The sequence below is a fragment of the Vicia villosa genome, unplaced genomic scaffold, assembly GCF_029867415.1.
Source record: "Vicia villosa cultivar HV-30 ecotype Madison, WI unplaced genomic scaffold, Vvil1.0 ctg.004888F_1_1, whole genome shotgun sequence".
Classification (NCBI taxonomy): domain Eukaryota; kingdom Viridiplantae; phylum Streptophyta; class Magnoliopsida; order Fabales; family Fabaceae; genus Vicia; species Vicia villosa.
The window spans coordinates 54335-74820 of NW_026706534.1; positions in this window are offsets into that span (position 1 = coordinate 54335).

The window sequence follows — 20486 nt, forward strand, 5'->3', positions numbered from 1 at the left end:
ACCGTAAATCAATCTTGTTGGTCCGACAAAGAAAGCATAAAAACCTTGTACAATTAAATTAAATAAGAAAACAAATCTATTGATGAACTCAGGAATTCAAAATCATTACAGAATCAAATCAGGGACACCCCCTAGCATTAGGGTTTAGTTACTCATATTGTTCAAAGAAAACAAATTATAAAATAGATACATTACAAGAATTGAGATGAAAGTTGATCTTCAATCGCTTCCGTTCATGAAGACCTTCTTCTCTCCCAAACCCTTGTTTTCTCCAATCTTCAATCGTGTCTTCTCCTAGCCAAAAAGTCCTCTAATTCATCGTTAAAACTCTTCTAAATAGTGCAGACTCACTTAGGTTGATTGGAAGTACCCAAAATGCCCCTTGGGTCAACACTTAATAAAAAATCAGCAAAATCAGCGTCTTAGCCAACACTGGCCGTGTCAGGCAACACGGGTGGCCGTGTTGGCCTCCTGAACTTAATTTTTCAAAATCACACTCAGCACTGCTAACACGGGTGGCCGTGTTAGGTAACACGGGCCGTGTTGCTCCTTAACTTCAGAATTTGGATTTGCGTTCTTCATGAAAGTTGTAGCCCTTTTCGTTAGCGAAATTTTGCCACCGGAACCGCGTCATTCCGAGTTACGAAGCTCCAGTTATGATCAAAATACTACACGCCTGTCACGATGAGAAACATGCTGAAAATTTCTAGATCTCACACTTGCTAACACGAGCCGTGTCAGCCCCGTGAATTTCATCTCTTTTGCATTTTCTTTGCCACGCTTCATCCTAATACGGCCAGTTTAGGTGACACAGGTGGTCGTGTCAGACCTCATGTAGCTTGATTTTTTCACTTCCTTCGAAACTCTCCTTTTTGTACTTTTTCGCATTGATTTGTCTCGATTTATTCCTTTGAGCCTGCAAACAGTAAAACATACAACCAAAGCATAAAATGACGAATAAAGAAATAAAACACTCAATAACCAAACTTAAACATACTTAAAAACAACGATAAAAATATGTGTGAAAACCACTGATCACCATGATATATATGAGTCCTTGAAAATGACTCATGAAGGAAATGCTCAAGTCAAGGAGACAAAAGCTCTTGCCTTAATCCAGAAGTATGAAGCCTTCAAGATGGAGGATGATGAAGACATTGAAAAGATGTTTTCGAGATTTCAAACTCTGACTGCTGGATTGAGAGTTCTTGACAAAGGATACACCAAGGCTGATCATGTGAAGAAGATCATCAGAAGCTTACCCAGAAGATGGGGTCCTATGGTGACTGCATTCAAGATTGCAAAGAATCTGAATGAAGTTTCTCTGGAAGAGCTGATCAGTGCCTTAAGAAGCCATGAAATTGAGCTGGATGCAAATGAGCCTCAAAAGAAAGGTAAGTCTATTGCATTAAAATCTAATATCAAGAAATGCACTAACGCTTTTCAGGCCAAAGAAGAAGATCCTGAAGAATCAGAATCTGAAGAAGAAGATGAACTGTCCATGATCTCCAGAAGGCTAAATCAACTCTGGAAGACCAAGCAAAGGAAGTTCAGAGGCTTCAGAAGTTCAAGGAAATTTGAACGTGGAGAATCTTCTGATGAAAGAAGATTTGACAAGAAGAAGGTCATGTGCTATGAATGCAATGAGCCTGGACACTACAAGAATGAATGTCCAAATCTTCAGAAGGAAAGTCCCAAGAAGAAGTTTCATAAGAAGAAAGGTCTTATGGCAACCTGGGATGAGTCAGAAGATGATTCAGAAGATGAGCAGGCCAACTGTGCGCTGATGGCGACAGAAGATGACGGATCAGAATCTACATCAGAATCAGATTCTGAAGAGGTATTTTCTGAACTTACTAGAGATGAGTTAGTTTCCGGTCTAACTGAACTTCTGGAACTCAAGTCTCAGATTAGTCTCAAATACAAAAAGCTGAAAAAGCAATTTGAATTTGAAACAAAGAAGCTTGAGTTGGAGAATTCTGAATTAAAAGAAAAACTTTTAAAATTATCCAATAATGTTGGATCTCCTTCTAATTCAGAAAAATCCACTCCTAGTCTAAACCATATTCTGAAAGAATATGATTTAAGTTTCAGGAAGTTCTTATCTAGAAGTATTGGCAGAAGTCAGCTAGCTTCTATGATATATGCCGTATCTGGAAACAAAAGAGTTGGCATTGGTTATGAGGGTGAAACCCCATACAAACTTGAACCTGTTGATGAAATGAAAATTACATACAAGCCATTGTATGATCAGTTCAAGTATGGCCACTCTCATGATATTAGGCACACTTCACATGCTCAAAATTTTCACATAACACACACCAAGAAGCATGTGACACAACCTAGGAAATATCATGAAACTCACATTAAAAATTATCATGTTGTTCCTCCTATTGCTTATAATGTTAAACCCAAGTTCAATCAGAACTTGAGAAAATCTAACAAGAAAGGACCCAAGAAAATGTGGGTACCTAAGGACAAGATTATTCCTATTGCAGATATCCTTGGCTGCAAGAAGGACAAAGCACAACATGTCATGGTACCTGGACTCTAGATGCTCACGACACATGACAGGAAGAAGGTCTATGTTCCAAGACCTGGTGCTTAAGTCTGGAGGAGAAGTCAAGTTTGGAGGAGATCAGAAGGGCAAGATAATTGGCTCTGGAACTATAAAGTCTGGTAACTCTCCTTCCATTTCTAATGTACTTCTTGTAGAAGGATTAACTCATAACCTCTTATCTATCAGTCAATTGAGTGACAATGGTTATGATATAATCTTTAATCAAAAGTCTTGCAAGGCTGTAAATCAGAAGGATGGCTCAATCCTATTTACAGGCAAGAGGAAGAACAACATTTATAAGACAGATCTGCAAGATCTTATGAGTCAGAAGGTGACCTGTCTTATGTCTGTTTCTGAAGAGCAGTGGGTCTGGCACAGAAGATTAGGTCATGCTAGTTTGAGAAAGATTTCTCAGATTAACAAACTGAATCTGGTCAGAGGACTTCCTAATCTGAAATTCAAATCAGATGCTCTTTGTGAAGCATGTCAGAAGGGCAAGTTCTCCAAACCTGCATTCAAGTCTAAGAATGTTGTTTCTACCTCAAGGCCATTAGAACTCTTGCACATTGATCTGTTTGGACCAGTCAAAACAGCATCTGTCAGAGGAAAGAAATATGGATTAGTCATTGTAGATGATTATAGCCGCTGGACTTGGGTAAAATTCTTAAAACACAAGGATGAGACTCATTCAGTGTTCTTTGATTTCTGCATTCAGATTCAATCTGAAAAAGAGTGTAAAATCATAAAGGTCAGAAGTGATCATGGTGGTGAATTTGAGAACGGATCCTTTGAAGAATTCTTCAAAGAGAATGGTATTGCCCATGATTTCTCTTGTCCTAGAACTCCACAGCAAAATGGGGTTGTAGAACGAAAAAAATAGGACTCTGCAAGAAATGGCCAGAACCATGATCAATGAAACCAATATGGCTAAGCATTTCTGGGCAGAAGCAATAAACACTGCATGCTATATTCAGAATAGAATCTCTATCAGACCTATTCTAAATGAGACTCCTTATGAATTGTGGAAGAATAGAAAGCCCAACATTTCATATTTCCATCCTTTTGGATGTGTATGCTTTATTCTGAACACTAAAGATCATCTTGGTAAGTTTGATTCCAAAGCTCAAAAGTGTTTCCTTCTTGGATATTCTGAACGCTCAAAAGGCTACAGAGTATACAATACTGAAACATTGGTTGTAGAAGAATCAATCAATATCAGGTTTGATGATAAGCTTGGTTCTGAAAAACCAAAGCAGTCTGATAATTTTGCAGATTGTGATATTGATATATCAGAAGTTGTTGAGCCAAGAAGCAACGCATCAGAAGCAGAGCTCCTCAGAAGCAAAGAACCAGAAGATCAAGTATCAGCTTCTCTGGAGGATCTAAGCATTTCTGAAGAACCATCTGTCAGAAGATCATCCAGACTTATCTCTGGTCATTCAGAAGATGTCATTCTTGGAAAGAAGGATGATCCAATCAGAACAAGAGCATTCCTTAAGAACAATGCAGACTGTCAATTAGGTCTTGTATCTTTGATCGAGCCAACTTCTGTTGATCATGCTCTAGAAGATCCAGACTGGATAATTGCTATGCAAGAAGAACTGAATCAGTTTACAAGGAATGATGTTTGGGATCTTGTTCCTAGACCAGATGGATTCAATATAATTGGTACAAAATGGGTCTTCAGAAACAAGCTCAGTGAGAAAGGTGAAGTGGTAAGAAACAAAGCCAGACTGGTGGCTCAGGGTTATAGTCAGCAAGAAGGGATTGATTATACAGAAACCTTTGCACCAGTGGCCAGGTTAGAATCTATTCGTCTATTAATTTCTTTTGCCACTCAACATAACATCACTCTCTATCAAATGGATGTTAAGAGTGCCTTCTTAAATGGTTATATAGATGAAGAAGTTTATGTCCATCAACCTCCTGGTTTTGAAGACTCTATGTCTCCGAATCATGTGTTTAAACTAAAGAAATCATTATATGGATTGAAGCAAGCTCCCAGAGCTTGGTATGAACGCTTAAGTTCTTTCCTTCTAGATAATGGTTTCACTAGAGGAAAAGTGGACACTACTCTCTTTTGTAAAACCTTTGAAAAGGATATTTTAATTTGTCAAATATATGTAGATGATATTATTTTTGGAACATCTAATGCTACACTTGGAAAGGAGTTTGCTGAGTCTATGCAGGCTGAGTTTGAAATGAGCATGATGGGAGAACTCAAGTATTTCCTTGGAATACAAATAAATCAAACATCAGAAGGAACATATGTTCACCAAACCAAGTATGTGAAGGAACTTCTGAAGAAGTTTAATCTTCTGGACTGCAAAGAAGCCAAAACTCCTATGCATCCAACATGCATCCTAGGTAAGGATGAGGTAAGTAAGAAGGTAGATCAGAAGTTATACAGAGGTATGATTGGATTTCTTCTATATCTGACTGCTTCTAGACCTGACATTCTGTTCAGTGTTTGTTTGTGTGCTAGATTCCAATCAGATCCTAGAGAATCTCATTTAACTGCTGTTAAGAGAATTCTAAGGTATCTGAAAGGTACTACTAATGTTGGCTTAGTTTACAGAAAATCTAAAGAATACAACTTAGTAGGATTCTGCGATGCTGATTATGCTGGAGACAGAATTGAAAGAAAAAGTACTTCAGGAAGTTGCCAATTTCTTGGAAGTCATTTGATCTCCTGGTACAGCAAGAAGCAAGCAACTATTGCTCTATCAACGACAGAAGCAGAATATGTAGCTGCTGCTGGTTGTAGTACACAGATGCTCTGGATGAAGAGTCAGTTAGAAGATTATCAGATATTTGAGAGTAACATTCCTATATTCTGTGATAATACTTCTGCTATATGTTTATCTAAGAATCCTATTCTTCATTCAAAAGCTAAACATATTGAGATTAAACATCATTTCATAAGGGACTATGTTCAGAAGGGTGTCATATCTTTAAACTTTGTTGATACAGACCATCAATGGGCTGATGTCTTTACAAAACCCCTGGCTGAAGATAGGTTTAAGTTCATTCTGAAGAACATCAGTATGGATTTATGCCCAGAATGAGAAGATGAGAAGTTCTCATGTATGAGTATCTTCTGAAATGAATGTGGAACATATTTTTTTTTGTCAGAAGTTCTGATTGAAATCTTTTTGAAATTATGATTCGGTTATTACTATCGGTTCATTGTCTAAGTTGATTCAGAACCTCTTTTAAAGCAAAACAGCTGTTACGTTTTATCTCGGGATGGTAAACCTGTCGTTACTATTCATGGATAAGCGCGCGTGCAGTTGAAGGGACGCCGACCATAGGTAACTGTGCTAGTCACCTCATTTGTCTTTATTATCTCTCCTCACGTCACGTAACATTAAATGCTATTCATCATTCGTTTCATTTTATTTTTTTTAAATACTCTTCAAACTCTTCTCTTTCCCTCTCATCTTTCTCTATCTCCTTGCATTCCTCATCAAGTTTTTCTCTCTCTCTCTTCCATATCAAACCCTACCCGTTCATTTTTCTGCAAACCCATCATGAACTCTTCATCAAGCCCAGGAAATAATGAAAATGATCAAAACAACAAAAGAAAAGCTGTTGAAACATCACCTTCCAAACCCAAAAAGATCAAAATCACCTATGATCCTCTCAAGGTGAATCCATTCGAAGCAATGTTGTCTGGAAACTACTCTAGACGTGTGTTTCATCCTCCTGGTGAAAGCCCTCCATCATCTCCATCTTCTTCCTCATCTTTCGACCTTCAAGACTCAGCTTCCTCTTCATCTAACCCTTCCTCTCCCTTGATCGATTCCGAAGAAATCTCTTCATCTTCACCTGCTGGGAATGCTGTCTCTGGTAAAGATGGTGGAAGATCTGCATCAGAACCAAGTCTCCCTGAAAGCCCGAGAAACAGTCAATGAGGCGTTTCACTCCTTCATGGCATGTTGGCACAGACTTTGTCTTAGCTAGGGTCTTAGGATTTGGTCTTTGTAATTTCCTTTTCTTGTTGCATCTGTCTTCCTGCATTCCTGTCTTGTAAACCTTTTTGATTATCAATGAAAAAGTTTCTTTGATTTACATTCCAGTGATTCTATCTGTCGTTTTATACATCTAAATCTTTTTAAATTTTCTTTTTGATGTTATGACAAAAAGGGGGAGAAGATAAATGATAAATGATTTGATTAATCTATCAGTTGCTGGGTAAAGGCTCCCACACATTCACTAACAAGAACTGCAAGTTCTACATGGTTTAAGTGTTTTGCAGGTACAGAGAAGTGAAGTGAATCTTCAGAAGCATACACAAGAAGCAAAACCATGGAAACTGAAGCAAGCTGAGTGCTGTCAAGCTTCAGAGATCAGAAGCAAGAAAGAAGAATGAATCAGAAGCACTGATAATAGAATTTGAATATCATTGTCTATCCTGTTCTGACAAAATTCTATTTGCTCTGATACATATAATGTTATGGCTCTGATACATTATTTGCTCTGATACATTATTTCAGCCTATATGGCTCTGATACATATAATGTGTTCAAACATACATTTTATGTTCTAACTCGTTCATGCTGACTTTTGTCGTTTAGTTTTTGTTCTGTAACATTTCAGGATGTAGAGATGCTCTGATGATGCTCTGGTACATTCAACAATGTTCTGATACAAATCTAGCATGAAGTGATGTTGGTAGACATTCAAAGTTCTGAAGCTATCCGAGGGAAGCAGAAATCAGAAGATGTGAATGTTCTAAAAAGATCCAGAAAACTCAAAGTTCTGAAGCTGTCCTGAATGGAAGCAGAAGTCAGAAGCTGTGAATGTTCTGAAGATCAAAGAAATTCAAGTTCTGAAGCTGTCCTGAATGGAAGCAGGAATCAGAAGCTGTGAGTGTTCTAAGGATCTAAAGAAATTCAAGTTCTGAAGCTGTCCAATGGAAGCAGAAGTCAGAAGCTATGAATTCTCTGAAGGCAGAAGCTTATATGATCGTCTCTACCGAAATAATCAGGGAAGTCTTTCATCAAAGTTCTTCGAGTATTTATTTCAGGGGGAGATTATTTATCTCAGGGGGAGATTGTTAATCTCAGGGGGAGACATATTCATATGCTTATGCTATAGCTGTGTAATTTGTCTTTTGCCGTCTACTCTTTCTGATCGCAAATTCATATCATTTATATATGTTTTTGTCATCATCAAAAAGGGGGAGATTGTTAGAACAAGATTTGTTCTTATCAATTATCTTAGTTTTGATGATAACAATAATATGAATTTTGCTTAAGATAATATGGTACTCTAATCCAATGCAATTTCCCTTTCAGGAAATATATATAAAGAGTACGCATAATTCAGCGCTCAGAAGTTGTATCTCAAATGGTTCAGCATGCAACATCAGAACATGGTCTGGCAAGACATCAGAAGATGGTCGAAGCAGAATCAGAACATGGGTCTATGGAAGCATCAGAAGAACATGAGATCAGAAGCACTGAAGATCAGAAGATGGTATCACGCTCAGAAGCACTTCAAGGTCAGAAGATCAGAAGATGCTATGCACCAAGCTGTTTTGACTCTGATGATATTCAAACGTCGTATTCACAAACATCAGATCAGAAGGAAGTACAGGTGGCAGACTACGCTGACTGACAAAAGGAACGTTAAAAGCTACTAAAGGCTACGTCAGTAGACACAGCGTGAACAAGGCTCGAGGTAGTTGACAAAAGCGTATAACATTAAGTGCAATGCTGTACGGAACACGCAAAGCATTAAATGCATTCAACGGTCATCTTCTCAACGCCTATAAATATGAAGTTCTGATGAGAAGCAAGGTTAACGAATCTGCACCAAAACAACTTATATCAAACTTGCTGAAACGCTGTTCAAATCTAAACTCAGAATCTTCATCAACTCACTACATTGCTGTTGTAATATTTTAGTGAGATTAAGCTTAAACGTTAAGAGAAATATCACAGTTGTGATTATCGCTTTTAAGAAGCATTTGTAAACTCTTGAATAAATTACATTAAGTTGTAAGGAACTAGAGTGATCGTGTGATCAGTATACTCTAGGAAGTCTTAGCAGTTGGCTGAGCAGTTTGTAACTAGAGTGATCGTGTTGATCAGAATACTCTAGGGAAGTCTTAGGAGTGAACTAAGCCTAGAGTGATCGTGTTGATCAGTAGACTCTAGAAAAGTCTTAGAGGGTATCTAAGCAGTTGTTCCTGGAGTGATCAGTGTGTGATCAGAAGACTCTGGAAGACTTAGTTGCGAACTAAGTGGAAAACCATTGTAATCCGTGCGATTAGTGGATTAAATCCTCAGGTTGAGGTAAATCATCTCTGCGGGGGTGGACTGGAGTAGCTTCGTTAACAGCGAACCAGGATAAAAATAATTGTGCAATTTATTTTTATCGTCCAAGATTTAAAGTCACACTTATTCAATCCCCCCCTTTCTAAGTGTTTTTCTATCCTTCAAAGTCATCATTGAGGATTATATCCCCGTCACCTTCTGAGGCTACGGATCTAGAGTTCACATATCTAGTCAATGCTATCTTGGGAGAAGAGCAAGACCAAAATACAGAAGAGGATGATCTCGAAAGTGTCTCCGACAACGAGTCTCTCCATTCAGAAGATTGGAAGTTTCCTCAAAAGAAAAACCGACATACCCCACTTGGAAATGGGTATGCTCATACCGCTCAGTCTGTTGAAGTAAAAGAAGATCGTCTGAGTGTTGCAAAGACAGTGGTTGGTAAATCAAGACCTACCACAGGCCAGCTTAAGCCTAAGGTTCTAGATTACTTAGTGCACAATGGGGTTCGCCACTACTGGACAGCTGTTGAAGTTTCAACTGTTGTTCGCACTCATAAGTAGGAACTTTCACCGTTATTTTGTCCTCTCACCATAGCCCAGGGTGAAGAGATGTTTCATAGGGCTTTGCATTTTACTATTTCTTAGAAAAATGTCCCTCTTTGCTTCGCCCAAAGCAATAGAGTTTTGTTTTATAGGGTCTTTGTTTCAAGAAATGACTGTCAATAAATAAAAATGTCATTCTGTTCCTTCGTTTAGTTTTCCCTTTTCTTTTTTCAGAAATTGGTAATCCTAAAAAACACCCTTAAAAAACATCAAAAATTATTAACTGCATACACCGAGTCTTCCCTCGTTGTCTAAATAAAACTTATCACACATATGCAGATTAATCATAAAATACCCCGTTGAAACAAACGACCGTATGACTTCTCCAAACTTTGAGTTTCCTGTATTCGAGGCAGAGGAAGAAGAAGACGAAGAAATAACAAAGGAAATTTCACGGTTACTTCAACAAAAGGAAGAGGCCATTCAGCCATACAATGAGCCTCTAGAGATCATTAACCTTGGTTCCGATGGAAACATAAAAGAGGTTAAGATTGGAGCTTCGCTCAATTCAGAGATCAGAGAGAGTTTGATACAGCTGCTCAGAGAATTCTCAGATGTCTTCGCTTGGTCTTATCAAGATATGCCAGGGTTGGATACCAGTATAGTGGAGCATCACTTGCCATTAAAAGCGGAATGCCCTCCGGTCAAGCAAAAATTAAGAAGAACTCATCCGGAGATGGCCATGAAAATCAAAGAGGAAGTTCAAAAGCAGATCAACGCAGGTTTCCTCGTCACTTCAGAATACCCTCAGTGGTTAGCTAACATTGTTCCCGTTCCTAAGAAAGACGGAAAATTCCGCATGTGCGTCTACTACAGAGATTTGAACAAAGCTAGCCCTAAGGATGATTTTCCTTTACCATATATTGATATGTTGGTAGACAGTACAGCAGAATCCAAAGTTTTTTCGTTCATGGACGGATTTTCAGGATACAACCAAATCAAAATGGCGCCTGAAGACATGGAGAAAACATCTTTCATCACCCCCTGGGGCACGTTCTGCTATCGTGTTATGCCTTTTGGACTAAAGAACGCAGGGGCAACTTATCAAAGAGCCATGACTACGCTTTTCCATGACATGATGCATAAAGAAGTGGAAGTCTATGTGGACGACATGATTGCCAAATCAGAAAATGAAGAAGATCACATACAAAATCTGACGAAGTTATTTCAACGCTTACGGAAGTTTCAGCTTCGCCTGAACCCCAACAAGTGCACCTTTGGTGTCTACTCAGGAAAACTCCTTGGTTTCATTGTCAGCAAACGAGGAATTGAAGTAGATCCAAACAAAGTCAAGGAAATTCAAGAAATGCCTTCACCCAGAACCGAGAAACAAGTTAGAGGATTTCTTGGACGTCTGAATTACATTTCGAGATTCATATATCTCATGACTGCAACTTGCGCTCCTATTTTCAAACTTCTACGGAAAAATCAAAGTTGCGTCTGGACAGACGATTGTCAGAAAGCGTTCGACAACATTAAGGAATATCTGCTCGAACCACCCATCTTGTCTCCTCCAGTGGAAGGAAGACCTTTGATAATGTACTTAACCGTCTTAGAAGATTCCATGGGTTGTGTCCTTGGACAGCAAGACGAGACAAAGAGAAAAGAGCATGCTATTTACTACCTAAGCAAGAAATTCACTGACTGTGAATCCCGCTACTCCATGCTCGAGAAGACGTGTTGTGCTTTGGCCTGGGCTGCCAAGCGTCTCCGCCAGTACATGATTCGACATACTACTTGTTTGATTTCTCATATGGATCCAATCAAGTACATCTTTGAGAAGCCTGCCTTAACCGGGAGAATTGCCCGTTGGCAGATGTTGTTATCAGAATATGACATTGAGTATCACGCACAGAAAGCCGTGAAAGGAAGCATTCTAGCTGAGCACCTGGCTCACCACCCACTCAATGGACATGAATCAACCAGTTTTGACTTTCCGGACGAGGACGTCATGTACCTCAAGATGAAAGATTACGACGAGCCACTACCAGACGAAGGACCTGAGATAGGATCCCAGTGGGGCTTAATCTTTGATGGAGCTGTCAATGCTTATGGACGAGGAATTGGGGCAATCATTGTTACACCTCAGGGTACCCATATTCCATTTACTGCTAGATTAACTTTCAAATGCACAAACAATGAGGCCGAATATGAAGCTTGCATCATGGGTCTCGAAGAAGCCATGGATCTAAGAATCAAACACTTGGATGTATATGGAGATTCTGCTTTGGTCATCAATCAAATCAAAGGAGAATGGGAAACACGCCAACCAGGGCTAATCCCTTACAAAGACTACGAGAGAAGATTGTTACCATTCTTCGACAGGGTAGATTTTCATCACATTCCTCGTGAAGAAAATAACTTGGCTGATGCATTAGCCACACTCTCCTCCATGATTAAGATAAATCATTGGAATGACATTCCTCGGATCGATGTTATGCGCCTGGATAGGCCCGCTCATGTTTTCACAGTAGAAGCAATCATTGACGACAAACCATGGTATCACGACATCAAGAACTTTCTTCAAAAGCAAGAGTACCCTCTTGGGGCATCAAAGAAGGATAGAAAGACTTTGAGAAGGTTAGCTTGTAGATTCTTCCTGAATGAAGATGTTTTGTACAAGAGAAATTTCGACATGGTTCTGCTCAGATGCGTTGACAGAAAAGAAGCAGAAGTACTCATGAGAGAAATACATGAAGGTTCCTTTGGTACTCACACCAATGGACATACCATGACAAGGAAAATACTCAGAGCAGGATATTATTGGCTGACAATGGAGTCAGATTGCTACCAGTACGCAAAGAGGTGTCACAAATGTCAGATCTATGCCGATAGAATTCATGTGCCACCATCTCTTCTCAACATACTCTCTTCCCCTTGGCCTTTCTCTATGTGGGGAATCGACATGATTGGAATGATCGAGCCAAAAGCGTCCAACGGACATCGCTTCATCTTGGTAGCCATAGACTATTTCACCAAATGGGTTGAAGCAGCTTCATATGCAAATGTTACAAGACAAGTTGTCGTCAGGTTTATCAAGAATCACATCATCTGTCGCTACGGCATTCCTAGCAAGATAATCACTGACAATGGGTCAAATTTGAATAACAAAATGATGAAGGAGCTTTGTGAAGAATTCAAGATTGAACATCATAACTCATCTCCTTACAGACCAAAGATGAATGGAGCTGTAGAAGCAGCTAACAAAAACATCAAGAAAATTGTTCAGAAGATGGTCATCACTTACCAAGATTGGCATGAAGTGCTCCCGTATGCTCTTCATGGTTACCGTACATCAGTACGTACTTCGACTGGAGCAACTCCTTTCTCCCTTGTATATGGAATGGAGGCAGTCCTACCAATAGAGGTTGAGATTCCATCAATGAGAGTCTTGATGGAGGTAAAAATTAACAGAAGCCGAGTGGTGTCAAAGCAGATTCGATGAATTGAACTTGATCGAAGAAAAGCGCATGACAGCTTTATGCCACGGTCAGCTATATCAACAAAGAATGAAGAAAGCTTTCGACAAAAAGGTTCGACCTCGCACAATCAAAGAAGGCGACCTTGTACTCAAAAAGATTCAATCTTTTCTCACAGATTCGAGAGGGAAATGGACTCCCAATTATGACGGCCCCTACGTGGTCAAGAGAGCTTTCTCAGGAGGAACCTTAATACTCACGACTATGGATGGAGAAGAATTCGCCCGTCCTGTGAACGTCGACGCAGTCAAGAAATACTTTGCCTAAATAATTAAAAGAACAGCTCGCTAAGTTGAAAACTCGCAAAGAGCGGCTTAGGCAAAAAAGAGCGTCTCGGTGAATCGAAAACCCGAAAGTGCGATTCAGGCAAAAGTTAGAGACATAAAAAATAAATAATCAATCCCGGTAGACTTAAAACCCGAAAGGGGTAGTTTACGCAAAAGTTAGGGATATATGGCAAGTAACTGTGTTCAGGATAAACTTGATCATTCAAAATCCATGGCGGAGTGTTCATCAGCAGTAGGTCATCTTCTACGAAGCACGAATACAGTGCAACTCGGAGTGGAAGGGAAAGATAACGGACGTCATGTTTCATCGTAGCCCTTTTCCTGAAAATTACCAATTTCCAACTTTGTAAATACTCCATGGAATCAAGCATTTGGCTGATTACCATTCCATAAATAATAATTTGAGCCTTGTGCCTTTTCTTTGCAATCTAGTCTTATTCAGTTTCTTGAAATGCATTTTAAGTTTAAACAGTCATTTTTCTTGAAACAAATGTTTTCATAAAATAAAATGAATTTACTTGCAAAAATAAAGGTGAAATTTCTTTCTGAGGTTTACAAACAATAGGAAGAATGCAAACAGTTGCTCCGAGAACGGTTGAGACTCCGGGAACCTAGATTTCCCCATGAGGTCGCTTTGCGAACATCTCCCGATGACGGATCTTCACTTCAATTCATATTACTCATTTCGGACAAGCGGACAACTGATAACCAGGTATTCCCAACAGAGTTCGAACTACAAGAAGAGGACATCTTCTGAACCACAAGAATTCAGGTCGTATCATAGGATTTTACATCCGCGACAATTCTAGTCACATTCACTTTACATTTTATATTTGTCATAATATTCATGCATACATTACAATTGCATAGTCAAGTCAGGCTTTGATCATGTGAATGCCCGAGTCATTGGGCATGAACTCAAGTTTCCCCTGCAAGTTCTGGAGAAACTTTTTCCTTCAAGACGATAGTTCATACACAAGGATCTCCCCAAGCAAGTCAACAAATGGTAGTCTCCCTTAAAGAGATAGTTTGTTCACTTTTGGAGTTCCCCAGCCAAGATTCTCCCAACAGATCGACAAATGATCCTCAGCGGAGTCGGTGAATGGCAGTGTTTCCCCAAGGAAGGACAATTTGTTATTTTCTCCTCAGAGTCGACGAATGGCAGTTTTCCTGTTAGGAAAACAGTTTGTTGATTCCCCGGCATCAGTCGACGGATGGTGGTTTTCATCCCGAAAACAGTTCGTCCGCCTTCAAACAAAGTCATTAGCCCCTCAAAAGGAGCATGAGGCCATATGACATTCTTTCAAAGACGTCAAGTCAAAAGGGAAGATGGTGAAGTTTCTTTATTTACCTTCAAATGGTATCTTACCTCCAAGTGCTGGTAAGAAGTTTGATGAGGAAACAAACCTTTGAAGTTTCTTTATTTACCGTCAAATGGTATCTTACCTCCAAGTGCTGGTAAGAAGTTTGATGAGGAAACAAACCTTTGAAGTTTCTTTATTTACCGTCAAATGGTATCTTACCTCCAAGTGCTGGTAAGAAGTTTGATGAGGAAACAAACTTTTGAAGTTTCTTTATTTACCATCAAATGGTATCTCATCTCCAAGTGCTGGTGAGAAGTTTGATGAGGAAACAAACCTTTGAAGTTTCTTTATTACCATCAAATGGTATCTCATCTCCAAGTGCTGATGAGAAGTTTGATGAGGAAACAAATCTTTGGAAATTTCCTCTTTATCTGAGATATTGTCCAAACGCAACTAAGACCAGTTTCGAGATATGGACATCCGAAACAAGGGGGAGGTTGTTTGCCTTTTTCTAAGTGTCAACACTTAGTTAAAGAAGATGGATTGCGCATCCGACACTGCCATCCATTCGCCGGAATCCACATCAAGTATTTCTACAGGAGTTTGTCTCCTCATCCCCTGTCAAGTGCGACAACGGGATCAAGTCATGCAAAGATTTTATCAATTACAACATCTCAGGAGCGCCCAAAATTCAGGCATTCTTTGATATTTAAGTCTCTTTTACGCAGGAGAGATCGAGATATCAATCTCTCTCCCTCCAGATAAAAGAAACTTAAATAGGGGAATCTGTCATACCCTAATTTTTGACCCCCCCTGAGATGACATATCTTCAGGATTTTTATCAGGTCAAAGCAAGTACCCAGAGCAGCCTGGCATTCAATCAAGGATGTTCAAAGACAAGAAAACTCAGGCAAAGGATCAATCAATAGAAGGATTAGTCTCTAATACAATCATAAGACTCAAGGGCTTCATTCTTTTTCACCTATGATTGATAAGACACCCAGTCATCTGAGTACAGGTTTACTCAGATCACCAGACTAGGGTTTTGAGCCTATCAAGGACTAAAATCAGGGATCACCTTTGGGAAACCCTAAAAAGCCCCAGGGGATCATTCAAAGACATCAATCATTTTTAAATAGCTCATATTACAAGATCTACTGGACATCACACCTCAATTCAAAGTCTACAGCCATCATTTTCATCTGGTCGACAATTAGGGTTTTTGACCTAATTCACCAAAATAGTTGACTTTTAATCAGGGCATGGATCCAAAACTCAAGACATGATTCAAGAAACTCTACTACCTCCATATAATCCATTTACATCACTCATTTGAGGAGGAGATCTTGTTTCTACACAAAAGTCCAAATTTTCACTTTACTTGGAAAAAGTCAACTGTATGGGATCACCTTTGACTTTTAAGATTTCTGGTCAAACCATGACTTTCAAAGATCAATATCATCAATATATGGATATTAAAGTCATTTGACCAAAGAAATTCAAAGAAATTCATCAAGGAGCGAATAGTCGGGAATTAGTGCTTTTTGAAGGCATGGTGAGAACTCAAAATTTCACCTACACAACTCAAAAAACTCCCAACATGAAAGTTGTAGGTCTTGCAAAATAAAACAACATCTCACAATGGAACTTTTTTCAAAAGATCAATCATTTAATAGTTTTGGAAATTTTGGAGTTTTAGGTCATAAACACTTAGAAAATTTTCTAAGTGTTTTAACCTAGTTTTCTTCCAACTTTGGCCTCATTTTTCACAAATTTGCCAAAGGATTCTGAAGAAACTCCAAACTAATGATTTGAAGTATATGTTTAGGGCTTTCCAAATTGTGTTCAACCTTCTCCAAATTCATTTTGAGCTAAGAGTTATGCTTGTTCAAAGTTGGCCTCATGAAGTGAAATTATAGGTCATGTACATTTTTGAACTTTGCAATTTTGAGCACATGACCTCAAATATGGATGCTACACGACCCATAACATATTTGAAAACATGCCATGCATTCATTTTCACCATGCCATGATAATTGAGGAAGATTCCTAAAACAAGAACATGTGATTATGTAATGATTACATTTGTGAATTTATGGCAAATTGATGAATCACCCAAGGAATCTTCTCACCAACCAATTAGAGCTCACTTTGCATCTGAAATGTTCCCTAAGATCAGATAGAATCAATGGATGGGGAGCTGGCTCGAAAATGCAATGATCACACTTGGATATTCTTTGAAATTTCTTCATGGCTAAGAAACCAAATTCACTTCACTAAGCAAGCTCACTCTCTCAATCTATACTGAATGATTTGCCTATAAATAGGGAGCTCTTCCTCATCCAGAAACACACCAAAGCAACTATAATCCTTGCTTTCTCTTTCTCTTCTCATGCTTATGGTTTTTCAAAGTTCTTTGGCAAGAAGAATCGATTTCTTCAAACCAGAGCTTATCTTTGGAAAGTAAGCATTCTAACATCTCAAAGGGGATCATTTGAGGTGATCCAAACACCTGGATCACTTCTGAACGTGGAGAATCATCATCTTCACTTCCCACTTGGAGTTGTTGCAGTTGGAGGTCTATGGAGTAATTCAGAAGGTGTCAAGCAAACCTAAGTGTTCAAACACGTTCCTTAGGGTGTGGTGAAGCTATCCAGATGGCTGCAGCTCATCTGTAACTCAAGATTCAACACTCTCCATGTCTACTTGAAGCTCAAATCGAGGGAGGTCCATAGAGCAATTCAGGAGAATTGAAGTTATAACAAGCATTCAGTTAGCATCACTGAGTCCCAAGGAAGCTTTTGGAATCATTCATACAAGCCCAGGTGCTCTCTATCATCCTCACGACCTCCATTTTCAGAGGTAAGTTCTTGAACTCCATCTCTTTAATTCAAGTACTCTTTGTGATAAAGCTCGATTCTATCTTGTTCAGCATCATCAGAGGATTGAAAACCCTCTATCATCATTCATTTATCTTTCAGTATAGTCATTTAATTTGATTTTCAAATTTTAGGGTTCTTCACGTTTTTTAGTAAATTAGTTAGATGTAGTTAATATAAATTTATGTTAGTTACATATTCAGAATCGTGAGTGAATTTAGAACAAGTTTCATGTTTACATCGTTGCAAATGGTTGAGAGTTGAGAGAGTTCAGATTTTCAAAAATTCAAAGCTAGAGGTTGAAGATGACAATGGTGGTGGCGCGCAAATTTCAAATTCAGGGTTGAGTTTATTTTATTTTGAATGATACATGTTTCATTAACGACTAAATCGTTATAGCCCAGTGGTAAGGAGTGTTTGTGTGTTGCGCGTGCCCAAGGTCTGGGGTTCGAATCCCCCTCCCCCAGACCCTTTTGATTTTATTTTCTTTTTTGCTTCTATACACTTGAATAACATATGAATTGCAAAGGAGTCAGTTTACTATCACCATACGCGCGCTGGCTCAGTGGTGTTGGTTTTGGGTGTGTGACCTAAAGGGCGTGTGTTCAAACCTTGGAGGAGACAAAAATCATTTTTTTTACCACTAATTTCCTTCATTTTTTCTCATAACTTCACACAATTAATTCATCTATCAAATTAATTTATTTTCACTTCATTTTTCACACACTTGTCATTTAAAATATCTATTTTGTGAATAAAAAAAATCATAAAAATATTATTTATTTCATATATTTTTATTAGGTTTAAAATAGTATGTTTTAAGTGTTTTCTTAAATACTTTAAATATATATATATATATATATATATATATATATATATATATATATATATATTCATTTTGTTTTAACCTAATTATTTTGTGAATAATTTTATGATAAAACCCTAATTGTTTAGGTCTTAATTAGGCATAGATCTTTATCTTTACCTTAATTAAGTTGACTTTTGTCAATTTTCAAAACTGTTATCAGTCTCCGATTAAACGGATGATTAAGGTTTTCAAACAACAAAACCTTATATCATTTCAAATCATTTTCAAATTGCTTTTATAGCCAGTACTGTAAAGTACTGGGCCTCTATTAGAGTGTAAGACCCAACACCTTCTTTCTTTTCATAGTTTGTTTTCAAAAACTGTATTTTCAAAATCTTCTTTCTGTTTTCAAAACATTCTTCTGGTATTTGAAGGGCATTATTCCCGGTGAAACTCTTCAGATACCTATGTGACCTTTGTCCATCTTCACTTCTTCTGTTTTCAAAAACCCTTAACTGTTTATAATAAATATTCAACTGTTATCAACAAAACAACAAAAATACTGTTGAGGCTCTGTACATACTTCTTCAAAGGCCTCCACTCCATCCAGGTTAGGCTTTACAAGTTTTCAATTTACAGTCTTTGTTTAAATTACTGTCAAATATAAACTGTGCATATATTAGTTTAGAACTACGTTTGAGTGTAAACCCTAGGACAGTTAAACTGTATATATATTATAGGAATATGGCCTAGGGTTGAGAATGTCTTCCCGGTGAAGGCTCTTTCCTAATTAGAGATCTGTAGTTCAAACCACCAAGATGAATTATTCCCGGTGAAACATCTTGGCAAAAACCTTAGAATCCAAAAAAAATAGGACACATCCACCCAAAGAGGAATTATTCCCGGTGAAACCTCTTACCCATTTGCTTAGAGCCAAAATAAGTTCAAAACTACATAGCTTTCTCTTGTGCTATAACAAGGACCCTCGATTAGCCTCCTCTTGGGCTTTGTACAAGGACCCACAGGCTTCTTAAAAGCATTTCCAGCTTCCTCTTGAGCTAGTATACAAGGACCCATCAGGTTTCTTATAAACATAGGAACAGGTCTTTAGTTACCTTTTAGCCTACCCTGGTGAGTTTCTTCCAATTTAAACCAAACTTTAGACAAGCTAAGATTGTCTCAATTTTACATTGAGTACACCTTTTGGAATGAGAGACATGGACAGTCTCTGTCACCCTTATCTTCATCAATCTTCCTTAGCAGAGTCTAGGATCCATGTTTGATTATCCTCAGCAAGTGTCAGCCTTCATCTTGGGCTTTAAACAAGAAGTCTCCACAAGATAATCTTTCTGCCTCTCATTTTAATCAAAACCCCTGGAAAGGGTTAGCCTCCAAGTTCAGTCAATAAAGAGTCAAAATCCCTGGAAAGGGTTAGCCTCCAACACGTTCTTTCATTTTAACAAAAACCCCTGGAAAGGGTCAGCCTCCAAAATCAGTCCTTTAAAAAAACAAAAGATTCATTCTCTTAGGAGATAATTTCCTCCAGCTGAGTCAAAATCCCTGGAAAGGGTTAGCTTCCAAAAACAGTCTTTTAATAAATAAACTCTCCAGTAGAGTCAAAAACCAACAAAAACAGTTAGCCTCAACCTTGGGCTTCATACAAGGCACCAAACAATAAAACTCCCCTGTCAAGAGTCAGCCTCAACCTTGGGCATTGTACAAGGCAGATAATAGAGTCTCCCCAGTGAGTTCTTCATCATTCAGTAGCCACAACCTTGGGCTTTGTACAAGGCAGATTAAACCATACTTTCATGTGTCAAAGATTCCTAACACCTAGGATCTTTTCCCCACAGAGTCATCCATACTCAGTTTATTTAAGAGTCAGCCACAACCTTGGGCTTTGTACAAGGCAGAAAATAATGTTTTCCCTAGCTAGAGTCAGCCTCAATTCTGGGCTTTGTACAGAACACCAAATAAAAATCCATCAAATAAACACTCTCCAAATAGAGTCAGCCTCAATTCTGGGCTTTGTACAGAACACAAAAATACCCTGTAATTAATCCCCAGTGGAGTCATCTCCCAGAGTTAATAAATAATAATTAATCAATCAAAAAAGCCTCAAGCTTGGGCCTCATACAAGCCAGCTAAAGTCAAATCTTTTATACAGTAGATAGACATAGCTTATCTCTATAGAGAGATATTTTTACTACTCTACCACATTCAAACAAACATTTCATTTTATTTCAATTTTAATCAAGTCTCCCATTTAGGATTTTGAAA